We start from the raw sequence: 26,831 nt of genomic DNA, 5'->3' as shown, positions 1-26,831 counted from the left end.
CTTGCCAAGAAAACCTCATGATATATGCCCGCCTTAGGGTTGCCATAAGTCGGAAACGACTCGAAGGCACACAACGACAGAAACTTGGGCCTACAGGACTGTTTTGCAGCTTTGTGTAAAACAGGAGCAGATGGAAGCTATCCCCAGTGCAAAAAGCCAGCGTTCTTTAAAACACTAAGCTCACTTACTCATCCTTTGTGCCTCGCATCCTGCTTTGTTTAGCTTGTTAGAATGGTTGTTAGTGATCTTTTATTTAAAAGAAAGCTTTTAAGATTGATCCTGCCAGAGGAGACAAATGAGCCTACGAAAACAAGAACAGGGGGAGCCTTTTGTCCCTGAGCTGATAATTGTAATGAAAGGCGTTACTCCGGTTGCTGGAGGAATAGAGCAAAGAGGTCTTAAGAGTTACGCAAGGCTTTTATATTCCAACCTCGGCGATGAGGAACTTAAAAAATAGATTTGAATTAACAACAACAAAAAAAGTATTTACTTGTCTGCAAAAAGAAAGTAGGGAGGATGCCAGGCCTAACTTCTCTAAGGGAGTTTCAAAGCCTGGGGGCAGCCACTGAGAAGGCCCTCTCCCTGTTCCTATAGCAATGTGAGACATCATAGTATTTATTTATGCCTTAATTGCATTTATATTTCTAATTACATTTCTAGCCATTCCTCCAATGAGCTCAAGGCTCATTGTGATATAAGACACACTGAGAGAGAAAGGAGGACTTGCTTATTTTCATTATCATTTTCCTTATTATGGTTTCATGGCTCAATAGGGGCTGGAACCCGAACCTCCCAATTCTCAGTTGAATGCACATGTACTATCCATCTCTCTAAAAAGATAAACTACATTGGAGTTAGTGTTTCTCTCTCCTCCCCCCCCCCCCCCATTCTTTTGTCAGAATCAAATATAACATGTTGGCTTAATCCGGAAAGAACTACAGTTGGCCCTCGCCATTTGTGGCTTTGACCTTTGCAGATGTGATGATCTGCAGTTTTGGTGCATATGTCCTCTCTAGGAATCTCTAGGTCTTCCAGTGCAACTCTGCTAAGATGTTGATCATAGAGTTCTGCTAGAAAACCTAGACATTCCTCCTCTAGGCATTTGTAGGTCCTCCAGCATCGTTCTGTGACCCAACTTCCAGCAGATGTTGACCACAGAGTTGCACCGGAGGACCTGGGGATGCCTAGAGAGGTGTTCTCTTAGGTAGAAAGAATAGTGTTGTTGTTTTTTTATTTACAATTTTACCACCATCGCAGGGGTCCTTCACCCCGATCCCAGCGAATGTGGAGGGACCACTGTAGTTTTTCTTCTAAACTACGCAACCTATCTGCTTGCCACTGTACTACCGAATGGATTAAGAAGTGTTCCTCATTTGCCTCAATTCCACCTTTCTTGCAAGCTCCGTTCCCTGTTACATCCACACCGTCTCCGCTAAACAACTCCACCTGAGTGTAAGACGGTAGGAAACATCTCAAATATTGATCCTCCCATATGAAATCTGTTGACACCAACAAGAGAAAGTGGTACTGAAAGTGGTGGTCTGTGGACTGGTCAGCGGTGGGCTTCCAGTGGTAGCCACTGGGCACAAATAATCCCAATCATCAACAAGATTAAGAAAAAAACAATTTTACCAATGCCAAGAGATCTTGGGATATACTGAGCTAGACAGTCGTGCAATGGATTATTTGAGATGCTGGAGGTGGCTTCTTGCTACCCGAAGTATAACTCTGTACCTTTTGTTACTTATCATTTTGCATTTGTATACTTGCTTTATATACGTATTGCTTATATTTATATATTGCCTTTCCAACAAAAAGCTTCTGGTAACATGGATGGCTCTACTGCATCTTCATAACAGCAGTGTAAGGTAGGTCAGGAAGAAACAGCGTTGGCCTCAAAACCAAGCAGTGCTTTTCGTGGTTCCGAAGGGACTTAAACCTGTATCTGCCAAGTCCCAATCCAACACGCTAACCTTTTGAAATCATATCTGCTTTTGAATTATCCAGCTATTATTTGAGTGATAGACTACAACTCTCTCTGGGAATCAGGATTTAATTCAGCCATGAAGCCTAGTCACACTCTCTCAGCCTCGGGGGAAGGCAAAGGCAAACCCCATCTGAGCAAATCTTGCCAAGAAAACCCCACGATAGGTTCGTCTTGCCATATAGGTTACTGCCCTAAAACATGTACAAATAAACTCCATAACGCATGGGAATCACATCTTGCTTGCTTTGAACTAACGTTTTAACATCCATGCCAGTTCTGCTCTCGCATTTTCCAACTTTGAGCAGAAAATACACCAGGTTGATAAAGACAAGTCACCCTGCCTGCTTAGTAAAACGAATACGGATGCTTTTTGTAATTGGACAAAATATACTTGCCGAGCTCCTTGCATTATGAGGGGGAAAAATTGCACTGATTAAAACAGCTTTTAATAGGCCACTTTGTCGAGGAAAAAACATCGGTGCCATCCGTTGCCAATGTAAGGAAGAGAGCTGCCCTTGGGTGCTTCAATAATTAATACTGAAGTTGAGTGAATTAACTGGATTGCATATTAGCGCTGATGGAAAACGTAGCTGAAGGCAACCCGCGACAGAACGGGTCAATATTTCCAAGATAGGGCCTTGTGCGTCAGTTCTGAGCACTATAGGCAAATGGATTACTTATAGATCCCTGCTGACTCTACATAACTGGGGTTTTAGTTCTGTGGTGGCTTCTATGGTTGTACAGTTGAGTTTAAACAGATGTTCGGTCGGCCTGCCGCATTTCACCTGAACATTAGGAGGAACTTCCTGACAGTAAGGGCTGTTCGACAGTGGAATGCACTCCCTCGGAAGGTGATAGAGTCTCCCTCCTTGGAGGTCTTTAAACAGAGGCTGGATGGCCATCTGTCAGGGATGCTTTGATTTGGATTTCCTGCATGGCAGGGGGTTGGACTGGATGGCCTTAGTGGTCTCTTCCAACTCTACGATTCTATGATTCTATGATTAACAGGCAAGTGATCCATAGATCTGCAGCTTGCCATACTCCATATTTAATGGCAGGGCATGCCTATGGATGCACTGATGCGGACATTGCTGTCCGTTGAATAATATGGGGCATATCATCCACGTTTTCGCCCATCTTTAGGGGAGCCTACGAACCGAACCCCACTGTGGATAGGATGGGCCTATTGTATCCGTATGGGATCCTCTTAGATTTTCCTCTCCAATAGAAGTGGAACATTAAGTCATCCTAATGTACAATCCTATGGGAGAGGCGGGATACAAATAAATTATTATTATTATTATTATTATTATTATTATTATTATTATTTACAAGTTTCCTATACTTTGGGATTGTTAAATGTGTCACATAATTAGGGCAACCAAGAGGGTTACTAGTACTTTTAAGCATGCACTGAGACTGAAGTCAAGGAAAGCTCCTGCTGCCAACTTCTTTCTTTTAAAGGTTTTACAAGATCTCTCGACATACAGCACGCCCACATCATATGCGGCTTGAGCAAGGGCGGAAGGGGCGGTGCGTCCCATTCAATTGAATGGGCGCACGCGCCCGTTGTGCCCCACGCGCCACCGCGCCGCCGTGCATGAGCCCCATTGTTTACAATGGGGCTTGAGCATAGGCGGAATTCGCCTTATGCAGAGGGATCCGGAATGGATCCCCGCGTAAGGCGAGGACGCACTGTACTGATTTTGCAGACGGCTGCGGCTATGTCTTTGAATTCTCCCGCTTTAAGAATATTTGGTGACTAAACTCAAGTGATTTTGTAGCTGTATTTGTCGTTTGAGGACAGATTTAGCATTGCTGTAGCCAAGTGGGTTTACTACTTGCAAACCCATATGGTAAAAAGTTTCTTGTTTGATAAATGTTTCTGTGTAGATTGCAAGCCGTAGGCAATGATTGATTGTAAGAGTCCAGATGTGAGCCTCAACAGAGATCAAGATGCAAAGCTGTGTAGGGTCCACAGCATGGGAAGGAAAATGGACGCCTGGGAAATTTAGTCTGCAGCGCTTCAAAAGATTATTGTAAGTGCATGATTGCAAACTGTACAACTGGGATACAACCTTGGCTGTAAATATTTGGAGAATGGAAGGAATATGTTACACACACCCACACCCCTTTAGTATACATCTGGATGTTCTCTACTGCCATTTTCACTTGTATTTTCCATGAGCTGGAAGAGTGTAAAACCTACTCCAAGACACCTATTGCCATTTATAAACGATCTTCTTTCTAGTAAAAACCATCACTTTGCTTTATTGAAATTAATAATTAAGGATTCGTTACTGCAGCAGTCGGCAAGCCCTCTTAGAAGTCTTCTTAAGCCAACTACTGAAGAAGATAGAAGCACTGCGTCGTCCGCATAGAGGAGAATTGAGCTTCTAGTACTAGCAGAGTAGTTCTGAGCATGCAAGGCGAGTGTATGTGGCACATGCACAGCTCTGTCTTATGTAACAGAATAGTTCATTGGAAATAGAGGGAGACAGTGAGTTATTCACTGGTTTTCTGACGGACCTGATTCATAGTTTAGGGAAGCTCATTAGTATGAGTACCTGTCCTTGCCATCTCCTTCCTAGACAGAAAAACGGAAGGACACCATCTTAATTTTCTAGTCAGTGTTCTCTCCTGGCCCTGTTTACAGTCAGCATCCATTAATCCTGTCTATTGAGAAAAGTTTTGCATGCCTGCTGCATTCCCCAGGTAACCAACTGAGAGTCTGAATGCTTTCTGGAAGGGACCCTTCTGCAGATGGATAAACCAGAAGGCAAAGAAAGGCATCCAGTTGGTTACTGAGGCATATGATTTGGGATTGCGCGCTGAGGCTCAATAGGAAACTTATAGGCCTCGGTGAAAGAAAAACAGTCCTGAGACTTGGAAGAAAGCGACGGCTTTGGCAGATGACCATCTGGCGCAGATAGCGAGCAGAATGTCCCCGACGCTTTGCCAGCCATGGAAGCAAACACAAAACCTTTCAGTGCTATAAACAGGAGCCTTGCGGACTCAGAAATGAGCTGTTGTCCTAGAGGTGGTAAATCAACTATTGGCTGGATACTGTGTCCTGGATTTTTCCCCATTTCTTTCCTTTTTGTAAATGCTACTATAAAACGAGGATGCGGTTTTTACATGGGGGGGCATCTCATTTAAGGGAGTAAGGGTCTATATGCTCCTATGGAATCTTGTGGCAGATATTGGCTCTCCGGAGATAGGGCAAAGGAGATTTTGGTCAGACGTGGACTTTGGGTTTCAAGAAAGCCGATTGTAACAAGTTCAGGGAATTACTAGGTGAAATCCCATGGCTACATATGCTAAAGCAGTGGTGGTGAACCTATGACATGCGTGCCAGGGGTGGCACTCAGAGCCCTCTCTGTGGGCACATGTGCCATTGTCCCAGCACAGAGTTTGTCAGTTTGTTACTAGAAATCCATAGGGACATGGCACTTTGCAATAAATAAATGGGTTTTGGGTTGCAGTTTGGGCACTTGGCCTCGAAAAGGTTCACCATCACTGTGCTAAAGAGAAAAGACAGCCAGCAAAGCATGTATCTGACAAAGTTGAACTGGGATGAGAAGTTAAACCGTCCAAATGAGAGCAATTTAGTGTTCAGAAAAAAGAAGAGCCAGGAACATCATCAGCAGATGACATTTTCAAGCAATTGTATATAGCGAGACATTTATTCAGAAAATAGATGCTGGCATCTGCGTCATGCAGAAAATGCCTTTTCAAAGGAAAATGGAGTAAGAGGTAGTAGAAGCCCAAAAGGAATGCAGATTGCTTTCAAATACCAAGCCGTGAATAATGATCCTCTAGTAAACGGAGTCCAAAATGTGTTGACAATCATGGCTGTTTTGCCTAAAGGTTGGAAATTGGATAAAGGAGCTGTGGGCAGATTGCATAATTTGTACAGAGAAAGAAAGTACAGCAAGAGCTGCAGCATTTTAAGTGGAAAGTGGAGAACATTTAGCCTTCCAGGTGGTTGGGATTTCGACTGCCAGGTGCCCCTAGAAAGCATGCCATGCGTCAAGACATTATGGGAGCTGTAGTCCAAAACACCATGGAAGGTCAAAATGTTTCCCCTTGAGTATAGCAGAGCTTCAACAAAAGACTAATGTAAGGAAATTGAATCTAATAGTTGTTAAAGCTGGCCTATCTTAGAAGCTAAGCAGGATCAGCTTTAATTAATACTAAACTAACATTAGTCCAAAGCACCCTGCGGAAATAATCCAGCTTGAGACCGTTTTAGATGCCTTGGCTCAATGCTGGGGAATCCTGGGAACGGTAGTTTTGTGCGGCAGTTAGGTTTCTCTGTCGGAGAGCTCTGGTGCCACGACAAACTACCGTTCCCAGGATTCCCTAGCCCTGAGCCAGGGCAGTTAAAACAGGATTATTTACGCAGGGTGTTTTGGACCTTTGTAGGTTTTTGGTAATATAGGGACAGCCATTTTGACCATAAGTGATACCTTTATTAACCTATAAATGCCTCTTTGTGTGGCCTCATAAAAGTCTCGCCACAATATGGCCTCGGGAATTGTAAAGCATGCCTTCGTTTTTAGCGAGTATATTCTCAAGACTCTATTTTTATGCAGGAGCTGGAGAGAAATCTTGAGTCCAGAATGGCCAAACGTGATGGGAACCATTTTACCTGTGACTCAGAGCAACTAGAATGTGTTTAGTATGCCTGGGGTTGTTTTCTTCCAGTGCCGTATGTGGCTTTGTAACCAGTTTATGTAGCTGAATGGTTTTTATTGAAAGAATTAACCATCCGAGGGCAGAAGAGAACAGCACAGTAGCCCCTTTTGATGCGTCGTCTTTGTGTACAAGGACCATTATAAATGGAAGCGGAAGCAAGCGTTTTATGGATGGGAAGTGTTCCTAGGATAGTTGGAAGGTGTCCTCTCAGTTCCCATTTCCTATATACACTTGCAAAATAGTTGGCCCTTGGAAATGCCTTTGTAGTAACGGCATCTTCTTTTCTCCTCCTCCGTTTTCTTTTTTTGTAACAAATTAAATTATCCAGACCGGGGACTGTTTTCCGTTAATTCGATCCAGGCCATGCCAAGAGCCCCAATTAACACTCTTGAGGATAACCAGGAGGGAGGAAAACGAAGTTGACAAGGATCGCTGCGGCCCAAAATAGAGCAAGCTTTGCGATGTCCAGACTGCGGTCGCAGCTAGTATGTTATTCACCAATCTAATTAGGTTTTATATTGAAAAAGTCTGTAGCTAGGGTTAGTGGGGGAAACGGCATCATTACTATTTCACTTTTCATCTTGGGAGATGCACACTCCGTTGGCTTCTGAAGTGGAAATCCAGGGCAGAAGTCTCACATTTCAGGTGATTTAGTTGTTGCTCTCTCTCCTCCTTTTTCCCTCTTTGCCTTTTTATTCCTGGGCCCAAATGCAAAACCTGATGATTGTTCTGAGTATCCTCGCTGTTTTCTTCATTTTTGCACAGAGAGGTCCAACTCTGTTCCAGGAGCTTCTAAGAAGGACATGTATATTCTCAGTGTCTCAACTGTGGCGTTAATGCGATGTATCTTCTAATTTAAACAGTGAGAACTGTTCAAAGATAAAGCATCTGAGGAGAAGTAAGACTGAAGTCTAGGAAAGCCCATGATGCCAACTTCTTTCTTTCAGTGAGTCTCAAAGGTGCTACACGATCTCTCTACATAGTGAGAACTATTGTACTGTCGAGGAAGTGGAGATTCCCTAAGATTGCCTTTCATAAACTACGTAGTAAGGGATAGATTCAAGGTTTTAGTGTGAAGATGCTGCTCACTCCCTTAGATACAACTATACCTACATTTTACAGTATTTTATTTTCCTTAGCTCTCGCTAAATGTGGAAGAAGAGGCAGGTGAGTTGGGATGATGGAGAGGAAGAAAGGGATGACATAGAGAAAGAGGTGATGAGGATGAAAGAAGTATTGACTCGCCTACTATTATATTTGGTTTCATCCATTTATGGACTCAGCCCAGCCACAGCAGCATGAAGTCTCCAAAAGATTATGCTCAATGAATGTGGCCCTTGATGTATATCTCTGATTTAGGAGATGGTATTTGATGTTTGGTTAGTTATTACTGGCATTGGTCTTCCTCCTCCTCTATGCATATATTCTAGCACTGTACGCAGTCTTGTATAGATATAGGTGGCATCAGTGGGGTTAAAATCAGAGCAAAATGTTTATCATGCCTCTTTATTTCTCTTGACTACAGCTGGCCCTCTCCATTTGTGGCTTTGACTTTTGCAGATTGGATTAATTGCGGTTTTGAGTCGTACGTTCTTTCTAGGAATCTCTTGGTCCTCTGGCGCAACTCTGACAGACGTTGACCATAGAGTTGTGCTGGAGAACCGAGACGTTCCTCAAGAAAACACTTCTCTAGGCATTTGTATGTCTTCCAGCGTGATCCTGGGGTCAACTCTGGCAGATGTTGGTCGTAGGGTTGCACTGGAGGACCTGGAGATTCCTAGAGGCGGTTTTCCCACATTCACAGGGGTCCTTCACCTCTAATCCCAGTGAATGTGGAGGGTCCATTGTATTATGGATATAAAATGGGATACTCCTTGAGATCATCCTACTTTTCAGGTAGGATGTACATGTGATTTATAGCTCCACTTGCTGGCCCATTTTGTACCACTTACGCTACTGCTCTGTGCCCTACAAACCAACCCACACCGGGTACAGAGCATGTATGTATCCTCGAACTCCAACTCACAACAAATACCTTCAAAAACGTATCTCCGTAACCCTCAAAGAACGTTGCATTTCCGTTAGGAAGCTGGGATGATTTCCCACCTTGGCCCCTCTCTTCCTGTGAGAATGCTAGGTGCTGTTTTTCCAAGTGAAGGAAGACGCACCGGTTTGCATAAACCGGTGAGCTTCACGTTGTGCTCACAGCCAAGCAGGGAGAAGAATAATTGTTCTCTGGCAGAATGGCGTCTGCTTTCAGAAGGCCTGCCAGAGACAGATGGTGCTGTCTGATGACACGCAGGCAAAAGTGCCACCACCGCGCGAAGAAAGGACCGTTTTCTCGGAAAGATGAGAGAAAAAAAGCAGCCTGTCTTAAAAACATCCTACCCAGGCACCCCCCAAGTCTTGGCCGGCCTTGACAGTCAAACGTTGTTTCTAGTCAGCAACTAGACGGGGATCTCTTGTTGCTGCTCCATGGAGGCAAAATAAGTCCACTCCTTTTGAGTCAGCTGCTGGATGGAAGGGAAGAACAATGAATGGGATGTCAATTGGTCCCTCCACATTTGTTGGGGGTGAAGGACCCCCACGAATGTGGGGACAAAACACAAATTTAAAAAACCCCATTCTTTTTACCTAAGAGAACACCTCTCTAGGAATCTCCAGGTCCTCCGGTGCCTCAGAGGTTGTCCCTAGAATCATGTTGGAGGACCTACAAATACCCTGAGAAGTGTTTTTTGTCTAGGAACCTCTAGGTTCTCCAGCATAGCTCTGTGGTCAACCTCCAGCAGAATTGCCCTGGAGGACCGAAGAGATCCCTAGAGAGAGCATACGAATCCAAGCCGCAAATGTGGAGGGCCAACTTTAAATATACAACCCCTCAGGATGGATAAGTGACTACGGCTTTGCAGGCATTTTTTGAATGCGGTTCCCAAGGACCATCCCCAATAGCTATTCTGGCTAGGATTGATGGGATTTGTTAGTTAAAAACATCTGAAGGGGAACAGTTGCCCGCCTTTGGGATAGGACTTTGGGGCACTTATCCAGAGTCAGCAGAACAAATATGAAGCGTTCAAAATGTTGCGTGCCTCGTTTGAAGTGAATGGGATAATCCATGTTGCTGTTACCAAGCCAAAAATGACCCAATTCAGACATTGCAATCTCTGCTCCATTCCATGACCTGTTGCGGGATCCCAACCCAAGAAGTATCTTGGTGTCGTTGTGAGACAAGTTCTGCCTCCCTGTATTGCCAGTGGCTTCATTTTATTTTATTTCTATTCTATTACTTTCGCCAAGGTATATCCGAGACTTTCCCAGCTAGCTGCTAGAACTAAAATTTCTGTGTGCCGTAGTTGAAGGGCCAACTAGGATGTAGAACTCGAAAGCAAAAATATGTGTGGCCCTCTAAATAATTTTACACAGTGGCATTCCCATCATCTCTCGCCATTAGCTGTGCTGGCGAGGGCTGATGGAAGCTGCAGTCCAACTGGAATGCAGCCAAAGCATCCTTTTGCATTTAGCAACATTCATCATTTGAATGTCACAGAGCTCCTGTGTTACAGCAGCACTTGAAAGATTGCCACAAAAAAAGATTAATTTGCTAAGGTTTTAGTTAAGAGGGTTGCAAAACCTAACTCTGTTTACATTATGTATAGATTTCGGTATTAAATTAATAATGTATAAGTCAAGGATTGGGTTATTAGTTAGTGTCGACCTTCGAGCACAATTGGTTGTTTGTCCCTTTATATTGGCTCTTTATCTATTAGAATGTTTCCCCTCAACTTGGCCGTTTCCAGTTGCCTTGGACTGCAAACCCCATAATCCAGGTGCTGGTATTTGCGGTCCAAAAGATCTGGGAGCTGCTTCTTGGGGGAACGTACCAACTGTCACTTATGTTTTATTGCTGAGCCGCATCTCTCTTCTTTATGTTGCCATCCGCCAGCAACATTTGCTGTTCTACTTCATCACACTGTAGATTGTTTCCTTGGATTAAAGAAGGGTAATAAGGAACGAGGAGCTAAGTCCAATTACTGCTCCCAATTAGGCTAAACCAATGGAAATGAATGGGGCCTGGTGAAACGGCATTAGCGTAAGCCCCATTCGTTCAATAGGTCTCCTCTAATTGGGGCTGGCAGCTGAATTAATCTGGATGGTTTTGTGCCATGATGCAATACTGCTGCTTCTGCTGCTAGATTCCAACTTGCAGGGATTTTTTCCTTTTTGCGGGGAAGCATTCAAACGTGCCGGTCCCCATCCACGATCCGAAGGGGCGACAGCTCCCGAAAATCACTATTGCTTGACGCTTCTGCATGAATTACTGGACTCGAGGCGTCCAAATACTGCACAGTGTGGGATTCATTTGAGCAGAAACAGCGGAGGATGTCTGTAGAGCATCCTCCCTCACCTTGAGCAAAGAGAGGGCTTGATCTTCTTGATTTGGGATGGTGGCAAGCGAGTATCCAAATCCCAGAGAGCGTATGCAAAGGATTTCCAGTTACAACTTCCACGTTTTTTCACCCACAGGGAGAATGATTATGATTGAGATTTCCTGCATGGCAGGGGGTTGGATTGGATGACTTTTGTGGTCTCTTCCAACTCTATCATTTAGAAGAAAGTTTCCAGGTCTAGCGATGAACCTTTTTGCCCGAAAAGTTGGAGAAACCCAAGGACTGGGGGAGCTGTAGAAGGAACCGAAGACCGTGTACATCTTTCCCCCGTTCCTGCTGTAAAGTATTCCATGACGGTTGTTTTTGACCAAACTGAGAAGATTAGCATGGCCCCTGTGCAATTATATTCTGACCGTTGCGTGGAAACTCGAGTCCAAACAGCCTTGACCAGGCCTTACCGCTCATTATGTCTGATTGCAATGCAATCTTCATAAACTCTCCGTAAATCATGCCTAAGATGAGCAAAAACGAGGCCTTTTCCTTAACCAGCAGATAGCGTTAGGGAAGAGATGGCGCTGTGACACGGGTGGATCTGCTCTTTTTCTTTACTGGCGCAGGTAGATTTCTTTTTACAAAGGTTAGGTCATGATGCTTCAGAGACGCCTCGGCTGGAAATTTATTATCCAGAGGGGGAGAAGAAGAGGTAGCGATTACAGTTGCCGTCTTGAATAAAGAACAGAGCTCTTGTGCTTAAATAGGTGGATAGGTAGACAAAACTTCACAAAAGGATGCAGATGAAGTGGGGAAGGATGCAAGAAAAGACTGAGATTCACAGTTGGGACACAGCGGAACATGAGAGAACAATGTTATAATGGAATGAGGACTTGCAGGATTGAAGCACTGGGTCTTATTCTTCCCTGTTTCTTTTAGTTTAATCATAGATACATCATCCTAGATATAGGATATATGGTGGGGAGCGCATACAGTTGGTCCTTCGCATTTGCGGCTTTGACTATTTGCGGTTTCGACTAATATGTCCTCTTTAGGGATCTCTAGATTCTCCAGTGCAACTCTGCCAGAAGTTGACCATAGAGAACCGAGAAGGTCCTACAGAAAACACTTCTCTAGGCATTTGTAGGTCCAAAGGCGGGTTACAGACCACCATTAAAGTACGCGCAGAGCGCTTACTAGGGTTAGGAAGGGGCGGTGCTTCTGCACCCCCCTAACCCTAGTACGTGCTCCGCACGCACGAAATGGCAGCGGCCGTTCCACACGGCCGCCGCCATCACTCCGCGCGAGGGCGCTTAACGCGCCCTTTCCACGGAGCAGGAAGGAGCTCCAAAACGGAGCTCCTTCCTGGTTTGCGTCGCTGGGCGCAGCCTTCAGACGGCTGCACCCAGCTACGCAAGGGAGAAAGGGACCAAGCGGCCCCTTTTTCCTCCTCCCCGCTGCCGCGGGGTGTCCTTGGGGCTTGAAGCCCCAAGGAAACCCCTTTCCAGGCTGCGGGGAAGTGGCCTTTTGCCGCTTCACCGCGGCCCAGAAAGCGGCAGATCGGGGCCTCAGTGGCTGCCGTTCTGGCCGCTGAGGCCCCGATACACCGGGGAAAGGTGCGCCTACAGGCCACCCCAAAGGGGCGGTCTGTAACGCGCCCATGAACAACCTCTGGCAGATGTTGACCATAGGGTTGCGACGGAGGACTTAGAGATTCCCAGAGAGGTGTTCTCTTAGGTAAAAATAATGGTGTTTTTTTTTATTTGCAGCTTTCCCACATTCACTGGGGTCCTTCAGCCCTAACCTCAACGAATGCAGAGGAACCAGTGTGCGTGTGGGTGCGTGTGGGTGCGCATATATATTCCTATATGATTTCTGGGCTGTACCTGTTACAACATAATGTATTGGCTTGGTCTCCAGTGGCAATTAAGACCCATTGGCACAAGCTGGTTATGGAGAAGAATAGAGCTCAAATTGGTTTGGTGGCAGGGATCCAGACAGCCACATGCATTTGGGACTCTTTTGGGGATGTTTCTGCTATATGGACCATCAAAGTGAGCATATACACTTCAGAATTTAAGTGACCTGGGGACCTTTCAAGGTGAGGTACCTTGGGTCCCTCCAAAGAGAAAGGTGGCATACAAATGAAATAAGTAAGTTTCATGCTATACATACAGTCATAGCACTATGATTCCACTGAAGGTGTTATGGCTCAATCCTCAACAAACTACAGATCTTAAGATTTCATAAGATGCAGCCCTGGCGTTTTAAAGAAGAATCCTAGTGCTTTAATTGTACAGTGTGAAAGGGCCCATCTTCTTCACATGGCTGTGTACATGGAGATAATAAATGCTCTCTCTTTCTGTGTGTGTGTGAGCATGTGTGAACCAGACCTGATTCTAGGCTCCATGGATAAAGAGCAAGAAGTTGAAAACTCTATGACAAAAAACCCTATACAACCAAGTAGTAGACAAGTCAAAAAGGATAGCCCAATAAGTACCTCTGTATTATCAGTCCTGTGCCAAGTGTGGTTGGCACCTGCTGGCTACAAGAATATAGTGCTCCTCCCTGGTTTCCAATGCACAGTCTGTTAGCAAGAAGGTAGTTCTTAATAAGACATAATGAGAACTCCCCATTTTAATCTGCCTGTAACTAATTGATTTGATTCATTGCGCTGGCTAATCGATGAAGGCTTTTAGCTCTCATTAATATTCTTTTTGCCACGGCTGGTGAAATGCAAAGACTACCAAAGTCTAACCGGAGATACGCTATTTCTAATACGTGCTTTTTCGATGTAGGGTCTAGGACTGCCACCTTACATTGCACAAGAATTCATGTTACACATTGGTTTGGAAAGACTCAGCATGTAGTCCTGTGGGGTGAAATGTCATTAAGCCATTAATGCATGATGCTGTCTGTGATCCTTCTTAGGCTGGGATTGTTGATGCCATGCCAGGTATCTTAGGCTGAATGTGTCAAGAGGGCTTCTAGACAAAGCGAGGTGCTCCGAACACAAAATACATTGTTTGTTGCATAATCTTTCTCCTAGATTAAGCATTATTCCTTTGACCAAATATGTTATACCTTCTTATCGCATTGTAAGGCATCTCTTCTTCATTGAAAGGCATCCTTAGTAACAAGGAGGTATAGAATATCTTACTGACTGCATTCTGAATTAATGGGAATTTTCATGATATACTGACCTAGTGCGTTACGGGTTTTTTAGTATTTCGGGGCCAGTTCATAAACATTGATATCATAATTCTTAAACTTAAGAACCCCTGCCCAATGCCATTTTAAGCTGCAATCCTACACAGACTAACTTAGGGCTGGTTAACACTGAATTGAGCGGGCCTTACGTCTTAAGAAACAAATATGGGAATGTACTACTGACAAACAACAGCAACAGCCAAGCACTTACAGAGCATTTAGATAGTAATTTTAGTGCTTTGGTACATTCCCGGAGCATCCGTTTTGCTGACACGCTGTATTTGAACGTTTTTATTTTCTTATAGCGTCGGCTATTCTCGTAACCAAGGGTGTGAGATAGAAATAGATGAGGATGAGAGAGAAATAAACAGCATCGCATTTGAACACCAGACATGAAAATGACCCCGAAGCAAGGAGAATCCTTTTGTAGTTTCTTTTTGCTTTCCTGGTTTTTTGGTGGCAGCCCAGTAAAGAAGCGCCAGTCTCTGGACTTTTTGTCCTATGACCCTGGCACATTGAGTTTTAAAATAAAAGCAGAACATCAAAAATAAAATGAAAACAAAAACATTCAATTCTCCATGCGTTCTAATTGGTATAATTGCTCTCTGGGTAACTTGAAATCGCATGAACGCTGCGCATGAAAAATAGTAATTACCATAGCAACAATGCGTGCTACCTCTCGAAACATGGCTCATCGTTTCAGAGGCGCAAACACAAAGCCCTTCAAACGCAGATTCAAGAACGTTTCGTCTGTCCTCTTCTTCCGGAGCGTCGGGTGGAGGCTGCAGGTGTAAGGCAAACAGCAACCAAGCCTTGTTCGCTCATACGTTCATCCTTTTTAGCTATGGCTGTCTTTTTCTCCCCCAGCTCTGCAAATGGAAAGCGGCCCTAAAGAGAGGGATTTGGTTCGGAAAGCAGCCAGGGCTCCGAAAGTTACTTTTCGGTTCGTGAGTGCAAAAGATGTTAGGAGCTGGTGTGGTTGACCGATTTATTTAATAGCTGTTTACTTTGTCATTATTCAGAAATAACAAGATTTCAGTGGTCCCTCCACATTCGCGGGGGCGAAGGACCTCCATGAATGTGGAAAAACCACAAATACAACCCCCCCCCCACTGTTTTTACAGTTTTTTGTGGGTCTTTTGGGCTCTGTGGCTATGTTCTAGAAGAGTTTATTCCCGACGTTTCGCCAGCATCGCTCTCTGAAGATGCCTTCCACAGATGCTGGCGAAACGTCGGGAATAAATTCTTCTATAACATGGCCGCATAGCCAGAAAAGCCCACAAAGAACTATGGATGCCGGCCATGAAAGCCTTCGACTCCACACTAGTCTTTTTTACCTGAGGGACCACCTCTCTAGGCATCTCCAGGTCCTCCAGTGCAACTCTATGGCCAACATCTGCCAGAGGTTGATCACAGAATCGCCTACAAATGCCTAGAGAAATGTTGATTCTAGGAATGTTTAGGTTCTCCGGCACAACCCTATGGTCAACTTCTGGCAAAGTTGCCCTGGAGGACCTAGAGAGGACATATTAATCAAAGCCGTAAAAGTCAAAGCCGCAAATGGGGAGGGCCAACTGTAGTTACTTTTAGTTACTTCGCATTGAAACGTGAGGATGCGGCAGGCTGCTGACCGGTTGTACAAAACACATCTTAAGTAATGAGGACCCATCTCCTGGAACTATAAATGTAATGAAAACAATTACCCATACACCACGATAGGAGTGATGATTAAAATCATAAAGTAGATAGGCTTAGGCTTAGTAAATGCAAAAACGGAATCCATGAATTTAATTTTACAGTTAAACCTTTGGTTTTAACATGAATGCTAGCATTCATAACAAGATGCGCTTCGTTGGTACTGGTGTGCATGTATTTGTGTATTGAAAAACAATCTCAGGTTAAGTGAAAGAGCTATGACTGCAACATATTATTAAGAAATTACAGTCGTCATTAATTATAATCCATTAGCATTGCAAATACAACCCCAAATGTCACTGCTAATATGTGCCAGTATGCAGCACTGAATAGTATTAAGGCATTGGGTATAAAACGTATTTGTACAGTTTTGAGATTGGGATCGTAAGTGATAGGATCGGGAAAGATGCAAATCATATCCCTTGCCCTAAATTTCAGGGCGCAGGGTGGGCTGATGACAGGTTTCCGGAGCTTTAGAGGGTTTGGTTAGTGTTCATGTGTAAAAGCAATAAATCTGCTTACCGAAAGTCGGTTTTTCTCTCTCTCTGAGAAGATTCCTATAATTTTTTGTGGGTTATTCAGGCTATGTGGCCATGTTCTAGAAGAGTTTCATGTTCTAGAAGATGTTTCGCCAGCATCTGTGGCTGGCATCTTCAGAAGATGCCAGCCACAGATGCTGGCGACCGGAGGTATGAACAAAGGCAATGGCTTCATGGCACACTACAGATATTAACACAATATATGTTAAGGAGGAGTTTGAAACCTACGGAAACTGACATGCAGTAAGCAGATTCATTGCTTTCACACAAACTGACCACTGTAAAGACCTGCATGACCCATGTCCAGCCCTTTAAATACTTAGGGCAAGGGACACGAGTTGTATCTTTCTGGATCCTACTACATATTGTTACACTTCCACAACTTTTATACCTGATGCCTTAATACGGCTTGGTAATAAGTGGTTTATATCCATGAGAACTCATGCTAAATATAGGAACCAGTTAGTCTTCAAGGTGCTGCCACATTTCTCTCCCCCCCCTTTCCTCCTATTTATGCCACAAGAGACTAACACAGCCACTTCTTTGAAAGCTTTCTAATATGCAAGAGAGAGAAAGGGTAAGGAGAATTGCACAAAGAGATGTTTTCCTCCTTTCTGTTGCGCTTGGGACTGCTATTCATGAGAGGCCTTTCTTCGCTGTTCTTGCCTCTGTGCCGGTTGCACTTGTTCTTTCTTATTGGATCAATTGTAGAAAGCCCTGGCGATGAGTAACAGAAAAGTTGCCTTAAAGTAGGTCACACTCTTTTGTATTCTCTGCACAGAGCCTGTCCAGGGTTTCAGGTGGAGCGAGGCCTTCTCCATCCCTGACTTTTAACTTGGGTTTGAATGTAGTCACGTCTGAATGCAAAGCCCCTGAACTATAGGACTTTGAAGCTGAGGATGGCTCTGTTCAACCAAGACATTCTGCTGCAAGAGCAAAGCAGCAAAGCACATCTTCTGTCAGGGTAATCTAATGCGCTTTCATGCTTGAGGCAAAGGACAACATGGTGTCCCATCCTACGAGGAGAAGGAAACTGGTCTGAGACTGGAGCGCTACTGGAAAAATCGGGCAGTAAGATACGTCCTTCGCTGCAGCTGAGGTAGGAAGGCTTCAGGGTTTCAAGAGAGGCCATATAGCAGACACAATTCCTTAAACAAAGTTCAGGTCATCTTTATTACGGTCATAGACCAGCACATTAAACAAAGCATTGGGTTCAGAAGAAAGCCGGGGGGCTGCCATTATTATCTCATGGATATGCCACCTAAAGAAGGTGGGTTCGTTCTTCCAAATGCTAGCTAGCCATTCCTTTCTACTCCCAGGTCGAGGCGCATAGCACCCAAAGCCAAATAACTGCTATACACGAAGCAGAAATTCCCGTAAGCACCTTTCCCCCATCCCTGGCATTAAAAAAATACAATAGAAATAAGAAATAACTAGCGATTTACTGTGCTTTCATGACACTGAATATCTCTGCCTCGTGGTAATGTTGGTCCTAACTCTTTTTAGGGTTAGATGTGAATTTGAAATGTAAGTGCAGTTGTTGGATAAGGGCAAATGTATACTTGTGAGCCGCCTTGGGTTTGTTTCCAGGAGAAAAGTGGCATATAAATGGAACAAATGAACTTTTCTGGTTGAGGTTCTGTTCAGTTGAAGAAATGTCCTATTGAACTGGCTAAAATGATGGCTTACTTAATTTGTAAGTCTTTTGCAGGTTGCTGCTGTATCACCTTCTCTAGGAAGAGTGGGAGTTTGTCTCGCCAGAAAGTTACCAGCTAATGCATATATATTTTAAATTATGAACTTACAATGCTGCCCGCATAAGGAATCAGGAAGGCGTAATTTTATTGCGACTGCGTTCAGTATGGCATAATTGTATTGAGGCTGTCGTTTCGAAATGACTTGATCCTTCAGTAGCTTCTGTCTTAACTCTATTTTCTTGCTTTAATTCCATTTCATGTTTGGAAATGTATATGCAAAACAGTCCTGTTGGGAGCGGGAAAGACAACTTACAAAATGCAGATTCCTTAATACTTCGGCAGAAATAGTTTGTCCAAGAGAAATATGGAAGGTTGGGCCACTCGGATAGGTTGGTTGTGGTTTGAGGATGAGTCTGAAGGGGCCCAAAATACATTAATGCTTTGTTTGGCTTATCAGTAAGCTCTTTTAATATAGGTTTGGGGAACCTTTGGCCCTCTGGATGTTTTAATCTACAACTCCTATCATTTATACACAGCATAGTATTGCACTTTACGCTACATTTTGTTTTTTGCTTCAACAGTAAGTTTAGTGTTTAGTGCACCTCTAGTTTTTTGTTGCTTACGGTGAACCTATCGTGGGGTTTTCTTGGCCATATTTGTTCCTAGGGGTCTTGCCTTTGCCATCCCTTGAGGCTAAGAGAGTATGACTTGCCCAAGGCCGAGGATTCGAATCCTGGCTTCCCAGAGCCGTCGCCCAATGTTCGAACCAGTATACCACATTGTCTCTTGTTGTTTGTGTGCATTAACAGAACTACGTTGAAGTCCAGAGGATTGTCTCCATCCTATCAGGCAGTTAATGCTTTGTAATAGCAGTTTCCGCAGAGAGACGGAGAGAGTGCCTGGGAAAAATACCCACCGTTTAGAAGCAATTCCAATTCAGATTTTTATTTCTGTTTAACGGGAGGCTCTGTCTCTCTAACCTTCCAGCATTTCCGTAGGTGGAAGCGGCTTATTTCCAACCGTTGGGTTGAGTAACAGCAATTAAACCCTTTCATGGAGGAGGATGGAGAGGGAAGGATGGTGTTGTTTTCCGAAACACACATTAGTATTGGGAGAAGCAAGAGCCCTTTCTCACTTGCTGTTTCAACAGCTTCTTTGTTCATCCCTCCCTCCTCTTTCCCTGCTTTTGCTTTCAGGGTTTCCATAACTACAACAACAACAACAACACTGCGAAGTTGCTTTTAGTAAACCTCATTTTGGCTTTCTTGTCTTTTGTCTTTGGTGCTGAAAAGGTTTCAAACTGGAGCAGCGGATGTGAAGCTCGGTGTTCTTCTTCTGCCTGTCAGCCCATTGGATGCTGTGGGATGCTAGATCCAGGCAAGACCTTGGACGAGGGTCATGCTGAAAGTTTTTCAATGGTCTGTGGAGGTTTCTTGAGTGAAGGTGTGCATTGCCTCGGAAAATGCCTCCAGCATTGCTCTGGCAATGGGAAACACCTGTTTCATTTCAGCACAGCCTCCTCCGTTCTGGAGCCAGGCACTGACTGAACTGGCATCTGAACATTGCTTTGACAACGGCGGTAGGACATGGTCCACAGTCCTGCTTTGTCTTGCAAGCATCAGGCTGGTTTACTCCATTCAGTCCTGCCTTGTCTTGCAAGCATCAGGCTGGTTTACTCCATTCAGTTCTGCCTTGTCTTGCAAGCATCAGGCTGGTTTACTCTGTTCACACACCACTCTCTACTTGAAAAGTGAGAGGGGTGAGGAAAGTAGACCTCCTATCCCTGACATCTGCTGCATAAAGGGATTGATAGGAAGGAAAAGATAGTACAGTCAGCCCTCCACATTTGCAGCTTCGACTTCTACAGATTTGATTACTATGCTCTCTCTAGGAATTTCTAGGTCCTCCAGCGCAACTCTGCTGGAAATTGTCCATAGAGTTGTGTTGGAGAATACTAGAGGAAACACTCCTCTAGGCATTTGTAGAGAATGTGGATCCAACTGTTGTGGCTTAAGAGTCAGAGAAGTGGAAGGCACTCACGGGTAGAGATTTAACTCATGCAAGTGAGCCTTTTGAAAGGTTGAGGAGCTAAGAGTTATAGAGTTGGAGGCATCAAGTTGGAAGAGGGCCTCATAGGCCATTGGGCCAAAATCCCTGGAAATGGTTGGAAGATTCATGGGAGTTTTTCCTAAGGGATTGGATGACCTTTGAGGTCTCTTCCAACTCTATGGTTCTACTGTTTCATTATAGACATTTGTTGTGATTTGTTTCTCAAGAGTTTTGCAGCACCAAATAAGCACTGTATTCTTTTAAACAATTTTTAAAACAATTCAGGCAGAGGGAATGTTTGTAAGTGAAAACAAGGATAGATTTCTGTAACTGATAGGGCAAAGAAACGGAGAAGACGAGGAAAGGAAGACCCTCCAGTGTAAGGACTAGAAGACCGAAGCAGGTACAGAAAGCTACAGGGAACCAGTGCAGCGACTTACAGAAAAGGGAACATGGTTATTGCAAGACGAGAGAGATCCCTCTAAGAGAGAGAGCGGTGTTGAATTAGCAGAGAAAAGAGCCCATGGGATCGAGCCACCATGCGCTGCCTGGATACTTGGCTGGGAGCTGGGATTCTTTGGTGGAGAGCCTAAGAAAAACTCTTAAGTCATCCCTCATTGTTAAGGGGGCTTCCGCTGAAGAGCCTGTTTACAGTGGACGCATTAGACCATTCGTAAAAGAGAGAGCTGTTTCCCAAGGCTTTGGATCTAAATAGGAATGCTGCATCCGTAAGAGGAAGAGTGAGTAGGAATAATATAGTCCAGGTGAATACTTAGTAGTAGTATAGTCCATGGGATTTGATTAATGTCCATGGTTCCTGATCTGGCAGACAATATGTAATGAAGATGCCAGCCACAGATGCTGGCGAAATGTCAGGAATAAACTCTTCTAGAACATAGCCACAGAGCCTGAAAAACCAACATATATATATAGAGAGGGGGGGGGAGCTCTTGTGGTTTGGATTATGATGATAAACCAATAGGATGGAGGCTTCTGGTTTGGAAGACGATGTAACTGACTCAATGGACAAGATGGCTTCCTTCTGTCTTTTCCTCTAAAAAGGCCACCTGGGCTGGCAGTTTATCAGCACTCATGAGAAAGAGAGGATGGTCTGTTGCACCTGAAGTCAGTAGGATACCTTAAGAGGAGAGAGACAGGGCAGGACAGTCTGGCTAGCATCCTGTTATTTAGTCTTAATATGAGTAAACCCAATCCATCAATTGCGACTGGTGGGTCAATACATAAGGAAATCCACTTTGTTCAGTGGCTAGCAATTGGATTTGGGCCAGGAGTGGGGTAAGCACAACCCACATGTGGTCCTTGAGACCTTTAGGCGCAGCCCACAACCTCCCACATCATTCAGGCCCATGCGTGATCCATTTTTTCCACAAAATGCTGCTTGAGGCAACCGCCTCAGTCGGCGTAATTGTAGGCCCTAGCTGTGCAGTAAGTGAATTAATTGTTAGTTTCATCTCCGCTTCGGAGTGAACATCAGACAGTGCAGTGCTGGTTTGCCTTTGGATTGAAAAGCCTGACACATCCAAAAGTGCAGCATCCCCTTTCTTGGAAATGTGGCTGCTTTTGTTTCATTCGTCTTGCAATCCTTTGATAGCCGAATGCAGCTGTTTATCTCATCTCGGAGCCACCATGGGCCTTTGCAGTTAAAAGGCCAAAGGAATGCCGTTTGAAAGGAGGACTCCATCATGTCACATTGTTAATCTTCATTTGTTGTAGATAACAAAATGCATCCTTTCCTCGACTTGGGAGTACCATTGTTTCTGTGAGTGTTGTGAGTTTAAATCAGGACCCTTCTTGCAGGACAATGTCGTCCTGCTTGCTATTTGGAATCAAACGAAGAACCGAATTGAAGCACGTTCTGATGGACTACTCTTCTTTGTATCCCACATTTTATGTGGAAGTATTCTGACAGAGCCAAGCAGGCTTCTGGTGTTTTCAAATCCTTAGTTTTGTCAACTGAATTTTAAAAAGTCTTTGGTCTAAAATACACTGCAGAAGCAAGAACAGAACCTTTGGGGCTCCCAAAAGGAGTAGCCATATTTGTCGTTCCATGCAAAACACCATACAAGTCTTATAGCACCTAAAAGACTTATTACAGTATGAACTTTCATGGACTGTATCCCACTTTTGAATTCATGAAGCATTATCTCTAATGTCTCTCCCACCCCAACACATGCACAAAACAGTGTGGCGATTCCCAACCTTTGGCCTTCCATTTGTTTCTGGACTACAGATCTCAGAAGCCCTAGCCAACTTGGCCAAGAGTCAGGAATGATGGGAGCTGACGTCGAAAACATCTGGAGGACCCACGGTTGGGAACCACTGGCAAGTTTGGGGGTATTCTAGACAGAGAGGAAGAAACTGAATGTGATAAGAGTTTAATAAGAACTTGGCATCATAAGACTCCCATATCATTTTCCAACTTGCACAGCCTGGATTGTAGCAAATGCTGCTTTTCACTGTTAGCCTCCGCCATGAACCACGCCAGGGGGAATTGTTTTGCCAGGCAATGCTTTAAAATTAAAGAATTTCATACTTTCTAAAGGCCTCCCACTTGAGTCCTGTTGATAGAAGTCACTACCGATAGCGCTTGCATTGCTAATGGATCTCGCTATGCGCCCTCCTGCGGTTCAGAGTTGCACCCTCCCCATGAAACCAGCCTTCGGCAGCATTTGCGGTTTCAAACGTCTCCCACCTTCGAAGGGTGTTGCTCAGAGGAGGATTTTAAATACATGCGGCGGAGGTCACGCCAATCCTTTACCTGCTTGTAATTATTCCCCTATTATCTCTAAAATCAAGGCTGAGTAATAATTAAAGAGATTTGTCTTTCCCCATTCGCACAGGCGTGCCGAAGTGATAAAATAGAGGTCATTCCAAACTCTTCAATTTGCTCAGCTTCATATATATATATGTGTGTGTGTGTGTGTGTGTGTGTGTGTGGGAGAGTTTGCCAAGCTTTTAGATCAGTGGTTCCCAAACTTTGGTCCTCCAGCTGTTTGGGACTCTAACTCCCAGAAGTCCTAGTGTGCGTCAGGGGTTCTGGGAGCTGAAGTCCAAAACATCTGGAGGACCAAAGTTTGGGAAGCACTTATGACACTTCAAAAAGGCCACATCATGAGTTCTGCAATCCAGTTAGATATGTGTGGTTTAGTGGTTTGAATGGACTCAAGAGATCTGAGTTCGATTCCCCCCATTAGGTGATCTTGGGCGAGTCACACACTCTCGGCCTCAGAGGAAGGCAATGGCAAATCCCCCTCTGAAGAAACCTCCTGAGAAAACCCTATGATAGGGTCGCCATAAGTCAAAAATGACTTCGAGGCGCACAACAACACGCTCCACTGTTAGCAGTACGATTTGTATTTCGTTTTGCATTTCTTTAGAATCCAGAAGTATTTTCTCTATTTCTTACACATCCCCTTTCCCTGACTATTTTATCATTATCAACACTGGAAAAGTTTCATTACAGTTACTCTTAAATGAACAGTATCTTGGCAAGGATGGGGTTTTATTACATCTTTTAAGGTGTAGGTGCAAAGAATGCACTAAATGGATGCAGAACTGTGGCGGTTAAAATGGTGCCTGGGAACAGACTTTCTTTACTTCCTTAATTTCCAAAAAGTAATTAGTTATATTCCATTGCCCCCAAAGTATAATTTCAAAGGTTGCATGTGTATGTCTGTAGTAGTGACTCTTCGTTGTGGTTGAAAAGACACTAATGGACCGTACCTACAACGTAACTAGGCCTCTATAACAGATGTTTTGGACTTCAGCTCCCAGAATTCCTGACTTTTGACCAAGCTGGTTGTGGCATCTGGGAGTTGAAGTCCAAAAGACTTGGAGGACCACATTTAGGGAATCACTGCTCTGTAACTAGCTTTCTTCCCTTCATGCGTTTATATGATACAGTAGATTTCACATCAAAAAGGAGTTCTTCTGGAGGAGTTGTGTCCAGCGATGTTGGTACTTGCTTTTCAAATGCCAGGTTTGATCACTGAAAATGTAGTTTCCTTCCTTTGCCCTCTTGGTTTGAGAGATCCATTGAGTCCAAAGTGAAGTGCCCTTTGGTAAAGACCTTGCATGCCTTCTGTGCCACATAAAGAATTATTGATCGGCAGACGAAACTAAAAGCATTTTCCTCCTATTTTAGAAAGTGTGTGGGTGGGAGTCACAGTTATTGTCATGGTGTCTACTTACAGCAAGTACCAGAATTTAAAAAAAAGAAAAGAATACGGTTGCCAAGTATATCTTCTTATGTCTTATGTATAAATGGAAAATAGTAATTCATTGTGTCAGCCTTGAGTGATGGCACCACTCTTGTTTCTTCATCCCAGTCTCCTTTAATGCAGTATGAAATTTATCTTGCGCCTGGACCTTGGAACATTATGTGGAGTCGAAGGCTTTCACAGCCGGCATCCTTGGTTCTTTTGTGTGTTTTTCGGGCTATGAGGCCGTGTTCTGGAAGAGTTTATTCCTGACATTTCGCCAGCATCTGTGGCTGGCATCCTCAGAGAAGGCTGGCATGGAAGTGAGTGGGGTATATATATACTGTCCTAGTTATAGTTCCCAACTACCTAACCACACGGTAAGTGGTTACCTACTGCTACAGCTGCAAAACTCTGGAGGCAATAGGCCACTGGTCCATGGGTCAAAGCATCCTCTCCTTCTCAGTATCCACAACAGAGCATGAGAGAGCATCATGGCCCAGTGTGAGGCTGGGCTTGAACTATGGCCTGTTACAGACTGCCAAAATAAAGCTGCTTCGGGTCTCTTTGGAGGTATGCTATTTAAATGATGCATGGGTCCTAACAGTCCAGCGGTCGCGCCAAAGCCACACTCCATTCCTAAGCACTGCAGTGCAGCTTCCGGATTCTTAGGGTGCATGCATCGTTTAAATAGCATACCTCCAAAGAGACCCCAAGCAGCTTTATTTTGGCAGTCTGTAACAGGCCTATGTGAGTTTCTTCCCCCATCATTAAGTTTGTCTGTTTATTGAATTTATAGCCCACCTCTCTTCCAGGATGAGATCCAAGGCACCTCATAGGCATGAATCTAAATAAGTTTGCCTGTCGTGGTTTGAGCATCGGTCTATGACTCTGGAGACCAAGGTTCGATTCCCCATTCAGCCATGAAACCGACTGGTGACTCGGGGCAAGTCACACACGCTCAGCCTCAGAGGAAGGCAGTGGCAAACTTGCTCTGAACAAATCCTGCCAAGAAAATGCCACATCAACAGCAACGACAAGTAGCGCTCCAGATGTTTCTGAACTGACACTTGAAGCATAACCAACTGGTTAGCAACTTGTACCATAGTTAATGGCGATGGAGTCAAAGAGCGTTCTGTTTGGACTCGGAGGTGCTACGTTCTTCTTAGCTACTCCAGCATCTCTTGTTGTGTGCCTTCAAGCCATTTCTGACATACAGCAATCCTAAGACAAGCTTATCATCAGGTTTAAGGACGGAAAAAGCCATCAAGTGATATTGGGGAGTAGAGGATAAGTTAGATCATTGTCCCTTTTAGTGCATTTATCCGTAACTAGAAACAACAACTAATAATGTTGCCATAATATTACCCTAGTTGTCAGTTTCCTTTGATGGTTATAATTAGCTGGGAAAGCAACATCAAAATATTTTACACATTATGTTGGTGTAACGGCAACAAGGCTGCATTTTCTCTTCTCGCAGGCTGAGACCACCAGGCCCTGCATTGACACAGAGCATGTAAGTGATTTATCTCACTCCAAGAGCAGCAGCTGCTGACATTTCTGTAATATTGGAAGAAGGGAGGGGGGAAAAATAAACCACTTTTGTCATCTTAGGAGTGAAATTCAGGCGTACAAATCCAGCTGTTGCATGTAAAAATAGCTGGAGCTGTCCTTGGCAATAAAAGCCTCTCTTTTTTTTGCACGTTGTTATAGCAACTGGGGGGGGGAATCAGTAAGAACTAAAGATAAAAAACACTCTATGCCTCTCATTGAAAGGAACATAGGTTCTTTATAGAGCTGTCCAGATCCAGAGTTCTGCCTGTAAGCAAAGATCAAATCGAACGAATTGGTATTTTTCGTGTATTTGATTGGTAATGAGTTTCTGCAGATTTTACTCCCATGTTTTATAGTGTCCCTTATCGAATGGCTAGTTTTGCTTTGAACGCATAGAAATAGCTATTTCTTGGTTACACTTTGCTATCTAGTGCAATATTTCGCAAACTTTGGTCCCAGGTGTTGGATTTTGTTTCTCAGATGCCTCAAGTCAACATGACCAGCGATCAGAAAATGTGGGAGTGAAGCTGAAAAATATCCAGCAACCCAAGATTGGCAACCATTGCTCCTCTCTCTTGTCTATATTGTATAGAAGTTAAGTAACCAATTCATCCGAAAAGGATCTCCATACGTCAATGAGAAATGCAGCGTACATACTGATAGCGGTTATTCTTCCATTACCAAAAGGTTGATCTACCAATACATCCAAGAAGGAACTCTGTACCTCAATGAGAAATGCAGCATACATACTGATAGCGGTTATCCCTTCCATTGCCAAAAGGTTGATCTACCAACACATCCAA

General features: G+C 44.1%; 1 protein-coding gene across 2 annotated transcripts in view; it reads left to right on the top strand.

The window, feature by feature from the left end:
* PPM1E (protein phosphatase, Mg2+/Mn2+ dependent 1E) overlaps nt 1–26,831 on the top strand; it is an 86,209-nt gene that overhangs the window by 20,696 nt on the left and 38,682 nt on the right. The window contains exon 1 of one of the 2 annotated variants that reach the window (XM_042442491.1): nt 7,280–7,333. The exons of the other annotated variant lie outside the window; for it this stretch is intronic. The gene's annotated coding sequence lies outside the window, so the exon portion shown is untranslated. Of the gene's footprint in view, nt 1–7,279; nt 7,334–26,831 lie in introns of those variants that run through there. 2 annotated transcript variants of the gene reach the window in all.

Source organism: Sceloporus undulatus, chromosome 11 (genome assembly GCF_019175285.1).
Source record: "Sceloporus undulatus isolate JIND9_A2432 ecotype Alabama chromosome 11, SceUnd_v1.1, whole genome shotgun sequence".
Lineage (NCBI taxonomy): Eukaryota > Metazoa > Chordata > Lepidosauria > Squamata > Phrynosomatidae > Sceloporus > Sceloporus undulatus.
Note: the sequence above shows the minus strand (reverse complement) of the source record. Positions and strands in the feature narration are given on the sequence as shown.